The sequence below is a fragment of the Lactuca virosa genome, chromosome 8 (assembly GCF_052849685.1).
Source record: "Lactuca virosa cultivar CGN04683 chromosome 8, Lactuca_virosa_CGN04683_v6, whole genome shotgun sequence".
Lineage (NCBI taxonomy): Eukaryota > Viridiplantae > Streptophyta > Magnoliopsida > Asterales > Asteraceae > Lactuca > Lactuca virosa.
Genome location: NC_136433.1, coordinates 353,667,204 through 353,675,175, shown reverse-complemented (window position 1 = coordinate 353,675,175; position 7,972 = coordinate 353,667,204).

The window sequence follows — 7,972 nt, the reverse complement described above, 5'->3', positions numbered from 1 at the left end:
GAAAAACCCTGGTTACTCGCTGTGAGATGTATTAGCCTTATTACGTAAATAAAACTAATAAAATAGGTAGTGAACTACATCCTAAGGGCGTTACTGATGCCCTCTAGTAATCAAATCGGATATTACTTTGAGGTTAGTTCACTCATTTCATTATTACAAAAGTAAATTCTCGTTACCTAAGTCGTGAGTGCCATAACCGTACTTAGACTGGATATGGCACGAAACGCAGGCCGGTATCTTTTATGACTTTGTCACCCCTGAACCTAACGGTTCCGCTGTAGCTAGCAGCGAGGATGCGGGATAGTCAGTCCCATATAAATCTATGCACAGTAGTCACGCTCTCCCTCTAAGAGATTCTGGTTATAGGTCGTAGTCCTCCACTCACGAATCTGAGGGAGTGTTACCAAGGACAAGTCTCAAAACTTAGCCTAACAAATTTACAAGTAATAATATAGAAAATCCTGTTTTATGTTTTGAATGAATCCTTTTGTAAAATATCACATTTTATGACAAGATTCACAAGTTCCTTGCTTTAGATTTGAAAACTGTTTCTACGAGTTGATTTCTTAATCGATTGGTAAAACGGTTTTCTGAGTTAAAAGCATACTGAACATAAAATCATTCTATGCAAAATGAGATAATTTTGAGCACAAGTTTCCTTCTACTTTTGCTTGTATTCCCCCTTGAAAACATGAAAAACTCAGAAAAATCGTAGGGGTATGAACTCACTGATTATCGTAGGATCCGAAAGCTCAATTGGTTACGAGTGTTGAGTGTCAACCGATGTTTCGTACGCAAGAGGATCCTATTAACATGTGATAACACATATGTGTGTTAGAATTAGCGTGTTTCATGGCTAAACATGACGGGAAACCACCCTAAGGACTTGGAAATGCTTGTTGGGACCCTATATGATCAAATAAGGGAGGTGTACGGCCATTTGAGTGGGTGTGCGGCCAGGCTGCGTGTGCGGTTGCACACAGGAGTGTATGGTCATACAGAGGGTGTGTGCGGTTGCACACAGGAGTGTGCGGCCGTATAGAGGGTGTGTGCGGTTGCACACAGGAGTGTGCGGCCGTACTGAGGGTGTGTGCGGCCGTACACAGGAGTGTGCGGCCGTACACTCCTCATTTGTGCCCGAAATGTCGATTTTGAGGAGTTCTTGTGCTAATACCAAGTCCTACTAGTGAATGAAGGCCAAACTCTTCACTTTGGAGAGCTTTAAGGTGTGTGCGGCCACCTTATGAAGGTGTGCGGCCGTACACCTTCAAAGGATGAAAAACACGAAGCACGCTATGAGTTTTAGGCTTAGATTCAGGTGTCTTACCACTATAACAAGTTGAATGATGGAGTTGTTCACGTTTTTGAGGCCCTTTGAGTGTTCTTAGATGAAGTTTTTAGAGAGAGAAAGTAGTGAGAGATAGTAGAGTGCATCCAAAGGAAAGGAATGAGTGAAGGGGGTCTCCTTATATAGATAAGGGGGAGTGTGTGGCTGGAGGGTGGGTGTGCGGCCGCACACCCATGTGTGCGGCCGTACACACCTCTCAGCAGGGTGTAAGGCCCGGTTTTGTCTCTATACGACTTGTTGACTCATTTCTAATCTCATTCCTGACTGTACTCAAGCTTAGAACACTTAAACTAACTCTTAAACGGTGTTAAAAGATGAAAAAATCGAGTTTAATATTCATATACAGATCAATTGCACAGGATAAAAGTTTCGGGTTGTCACACGTATCGACATAGACAGTTATATTAACCGGGATATAGTTGTTTTGTATATAATATTTCTAAAATATACAAGTATCGTAAACTTGTTCGCATGCTATTGTTATAGAAGTATGCTAATGTAGATCTTGAGTTATACTTAGGATTCTATATATATGTTGTGTCCGATATAGTTCCGAAGTTATATTCGGAAGTTCTATATGTTAATTTATAAAGTATGTTGCTATTGTTAGTTTTATGTCAAGATAAAACTTGGTATGTTATATGTTGTTGTTATTGGTTTTATGTCAAGATAAAACCTGGTTTTACTTTAAGTTATAACTGTTATACTTCCTAAATGTTATGAAGTTAGGAGTGTTGTTTAAAAGCATAGTCTAGTAACTTAGGGTTTTAGACATGAAGATGCTTTTGTTGTTAGGACTATAGAACGTCGTCAAAGTCTACATGAGCTACCTCATTCGTCATCTAAGATTGGGGATCTTAGTGGAAGTCCTCTGACCTGTAACTGTTAATCCCGTGTGAGCGAGGAAGTCGTGTATGAATAAGATACGGGTTGACGACCCCACTCGTGGTTGTTAATTACAACCCAAGACAAGCGAGTGACGATCCGTTTCTTTTATTTGTTATTGTTCCGGCGTCGATGAAGCGTGCGGTATTGTTTCTCATGGTAAATCATGAGTGTATTGTTTCTCATGATAAATCATGAGTGTATTGTTTCTCATGGTAAATCATGAGTGTATTGTTTCTCATGATAAATCATGATTGTATTGTTTCTCATGGTAAATCATGAGTGTGTTTTGTCAGAGGTTTTGTTGTCAAGCAGCGGTTACAGACTCATGGTAGCAACTTGTTAGAAACATTATACTTCGTCGTTATACAAGTATTAATGTTAAGTATAAGTTTCCCCCGACATATACCTTAGGTACTACTTGTATATTAAGTAGATGTTTATACCTAACACACATACTCGTATACAATTGAAATAAGATTTATACTTAGCATCTTTCGTTTGTATGGAATTACAAACACTTATGTTTATAGTATATGAGACTTATAGGTAAACTACTTATTTGGTAAGTAAAATTTTATACCTAGGATATATATACTAAACATTGGAGACTCAAAATGATACTTTCAAAACTATACTTTTGAACTTGGAAAATGTATTATTTTTATATGGAGTCAAAACCTGTGAACTCACCAACTTTATGTTGACTTATTTTTAAATGCATGTGTTTTCAGGATGTTGATAACTATGATACGAGAAATGACGTTACACCGCCCGGCGTTTCCGCCGACGGCCGGGGTGTGACACTTTGTCTTATGAAACCTTTGCTAAGGAGTTCGTTAAGTTGGCTGGATAATTCCCGCATCTCAGAAGGTGCAAGACGATAGGGGGATTTGGCTACAGGGGTAGCCCCAGGGATTAAGTCGATTCTGAATTCGACTTGTCATTCGGGAGGCACTCCTGTAAGATGATCGGGAAAAATTTCAGGAAAGTTGCAGACCTCAGGAATGCTCACGATATGTTTCACTTCTTGCTTTTTGTCTACCACGTGAGCTAAGAAAGCACAGTACTCTTTGTGAAGGTACTTTTGCGCCTTGATGCAAGAAATGATCTGGAGGTTTGTTCCGGGTTTGTCGCCGTAAATAATAAGAGTTTCGTTAGTTGGCAAGTTCAGACGAATGGCTCTTTCATAGCATAGGATGTCAGCATGGTTAGGACACAACCAATCCATATCTATTATGACGTCGAAACTTTTGATAGAGACCGGCATAAGGTCTATTGGGAAAGAAAAGTTATTCAAGGTAAGAGTACATCCTATGAATATATCGTTGGTGGATTCAGATTTCCCGTTAGCCATTTCGACTATGAATGATTCTTTTAGTGGTTGGGAGTTTTGATTTAGCAAATGTTTGAAATTATGGATCACAAAGCTCTTCTCAGCACCACAATCAAATAGAATGCATGTATAAGTGTTGTTGAGAAGGAACGTAGCCGTGACCACTGCAGGGTCTGCTACCGCTTCTTCGTGACCCAAGGCTAAAATTCTCCCAAATCCACCGGCATTTCCAGCTTTTGGACAATCTCTCCTGAAATGCCCCACATCACCATATTGGTAGCATGCTTGACCTACTCCAGCGGCAGGTACTTGGTTAAGTGGTTGGGGTGGTGATCTACAGAATCGGGCAGTATGCCCTTTTCTGTTGCAGTTACGACACTGCATTTCCCGGCAATTTCCATTATGGTGAAAATTGCACTTGTTGCACTTGGGGAGGTTACCAGCATAAGGCTTAGCTGGTGCAGGGTTAGCAGGAATAGCAGCAGGTATAGTAGCAACATTGACTGCAACTAGCTATTGCTTCTTTGAGGATTCCTGTGAAGACTTTCCCGTCCTCTTGTTCCAACCCTTCTTCTTGCTGTTGTTGTTGTTATTGTTATTGTTGTTTTTTCCCTTCGGTTGTTCTGGTGCAGCAACCACTGAGTTTTGACGGACTCCGTGGTTAATAAGAGACTATCCTAGCTCTTTCGCACTGTCAAAAGTAACAGGCCTCGAAGCTAAGACACTTGATTGAATTTGGGGCGACAGTCCCCAAATATATCTCTCAATCTTTTTGCTCTCCAGAGCAACCATATCCGGGCAAAGAATTGCCAAATCGTAGAATCTACTAGAATAGGTTGATATGTCAGAACCAACCATTGTAAGACCCTAGAGCTCTTGCCCGAGTTTCTGAACTTCCCCTCGCGAACAGTATTCCCGCATTAGCATGGCTTTTAAGTTCTCTCAGCTTATCGAGTTAGCCACTACCAGAGTCAGTGACTTAACATGGACATTCCATCATGTTAAAGCTCTATCCGAAAAGGTAAAAGCAGCGAATTTGACTCTGGACAGGAGCAGATTTCGAAAATTGCTTCTGTCTTCTCGATCCACTGTCTTAATGCCATAACTCCTCCAGTCTCATTAAAGGTCCTGGGTTTGGCATTCGAAAAATCTTTATAAGTGCACTCTCGCGAATGCCCATGACTCTTGCCATGGTTAGAAGGATGCGCACCAGCTCCCGACCCACTAGTACCAGGAGTATTGATATGAGACATGGCAGCCGCAACCGCTGCGGTGACCGCTGCTTGGAACATAGCAGCGTCGAACTGAGGAAGTGGTGGCGGAGGTGGCGTCGGTGCTTCATTAACAGTGTTACGTCTTGGATTTCTACGAGGAGGCATCTTTTTCTATAAAAGTTAAAAGATACAAAGATGGTAAGATATCAAGGGTGAATATGAATTTTCATATCTCTGAACTGAAACAGTTAGTTCAACATGAATTTTGTAATGAATTAGAAATAGAAGTCTACAACAAGTACAACTTGCAACATGATATGAAATTGAGTGGTTATTTTTCAAAGAGTATGAAAATGCATGTCGATTAAATTGGCATATTGAATACATAAAGTCTGGAAAACTTGACCCTAAACAGGTCTACATTATACCAAATTTTGGGAAAAACATCGACATCATACTGACCTTCCGAAAATAAAATTTTCGCGATCATACTGAAAAACATGAAAAATAACGCTAGACGTATCTGTAGACATTAATTATAACCAAAAGAGTGAACAGAGAACGAGTAGAGCATCTCCTACTGGCGATGGTTATCACTTGGACGAAACCTCAACTCAGCCAGCTGACGCTCCACAGCAAGCAGATGTCTTTCATACACTGTCAGGCGTGCTCGAAGTTCTATGACTTCAGCTCGAGTTACAACTAATTCTTGCAGCAGAGACTCATTGTCTCCAGTAGCTCTCTCGCGAGCATCTTCGAGACGACGGATGCGGACTGTATTAACTCCCGCATTGGCATCAACTTCCATGATTCGGTTGATGGCTATCCTACCCTGTATTTCATTTTGAGCAACCCTGCGGACCAAAATTCGCAGGACTCTATCTGCTGAGCCTCCTTCGCTCAAGTTGCAGAAGCTTCTGTCTTTGTTGTATGGCATAGGTTGACCTTGCTCTTGACTCCATGTTTCTATGCTTTCCGCCCACAGAGGCATCAGGCCTTGGAAAGTCGTTAGGATTTTGGGCAACTGGTGGTGGATTATAGGCTTCTGATTCGGAATCATTGTCTTCAGGAAAATTTTCTGCAAAATCATCATCTAAGGGAATTTTGTGATTTTCTTCTGGCTCTGCATCTTGTCCTTGACCGGGGAAGTACGGGTCTCCATGTAAGTGAAATCCAGCCATTGTTATCTAAGCGAGAATATGGATAAGAGATATAGAATATAGTTAGTAACTATAGATTAAGGACACAAGTTTCTATTAGAGAGACTTACAGTTAACAAGTAATGTATTCTGTATGACTTGTTCTAGGTACTACTATAACTATAAAGTGTATACTAATTATATATAACTTGAGTATAATCGACCTTTGATTAAATGACCCGGCTCTAAATCCACAACCAAACAAGGAACATGAAATGAAGCTAGATCACATATTCTAAGTCTATATAACTTTAATTATATATAAATTTAATATACCCTTAATATTTATAGTTCTACCCTCAATTGTTCTATTGTTTTCACATTTCGTTATTAATATATAGTGCCTAAAATACCCCTATAGTATTTTAATCTTTATGTTATGTTCTAGAGTTCTTCTAAATATGTATAATTGGTAAGTTTTAGACATGTCGCAACACCACTATCACTCCCAAACACATGTTGGTCATATCTCAAATCAATATAGTTGATCATGCTATATTAATCCCAGATATGATCACATAACTGCCCACGTTTGACTGTAATGTCCAACTTCCAAATACTTTTAAGTTCTTATGACTGTGATATTGTACTTGCAGGTATGAGTGTTAGTATACTTCTTGAAAAAATACTTAATTTTTAGAAAGTATACTTGTAGTCAGAGCTCTTATCCCCAAATGTATTTATAGTTTGTATATCTTTTATGGATTGAAATATTGAGTTCACTATAAACATTGCTTTGATACCAATCTGTCACACCCCCAAACCAGACGGCGGAAACGTCCGGAGGTGGAGGACTTCATCTGTAGTATCACAACACACGCATTATAGTAATCAGAGTACAAACAACCACTGTATTTAAAAAAGTATAAGTATTTACATGTGTTTCATCATTGTATACTGAAACCAAATAGTTATACAAAAGAAGAAGACAAGACATAAATAGCTCCATCTTCTCAAAAGCACCGGGAGTACCTGTCTACTGGTTCCCTGAGAATACAAGTAATTTGAAAAGAGTGTATCAACATAAAGTTGAGTGAGTGCATAAGTATTTATGTTTGAAAGAATGTTCTTGAATATGTAAACTGTTCCAGAAAATCCTATATTTTCTGCTGTATGTGAAAACTAGTTTTAGTTACATAAAATTTTACAATTTGTAAACCAATGTTTCGTATTTGTAATCCTTTTTAAAACTTGTATCTGAGAGTGTACCTGGTTTCATCAACTGTTATTGTAAACTGTAATGTAATACTGTAAAATGTATCTTGTAAACTAGTACTTTGAAAATGTACTTATGTTTAGTGAATTATACACTAACGTATTTATATGAGTTATTATAACCATACTGACTAGATGACCTGATCCAACGCTATGAATGCGTTGAAAGCTGATGTTAACAACAGTCACTCGTAGGCGTGTGTGCCGGACTATAGCTAGCAGTCCGAGTGTGGGGTTGTCAATCCCAATATAGATCCATACACACATTGTTTCGATCTCCGACTGGAGATTCTAGTTATAATGTCAGGACTTTAACTATATTGTTTAAATGAATTAAACAACATGTATCAATTGACTCATAAAAAGCATATAAACCTTACATGTATAGTAGTTATGAAAACCCAATCATTCTGAAATAAATGATTGATAGTATGTTCTTGAATTAGTATTCTTAACATGTATCAGAAAGATGTATACCCTTCAATAGTTTTGAATCAAACCTTTGGTCTTGTATAACAATGTACTTTAGTATACTTGAATCGTGAATTAATGTTCTGTGAATCATAAATTATACCTATTATAATTTATATGTACTTTCTGAATTGATACCGAGTATTCATGAATGCAATCCCTTGCTCAACATGTTACAAAGGGTAATTGAAACTTAATGAACTAACTTTTATACTCGTATACATATACAAATATATATAAGTAAAATTTAAATGACACTCGGACAAATAACTAATGCTTATAATCCCACATCCAAACAAGGAAA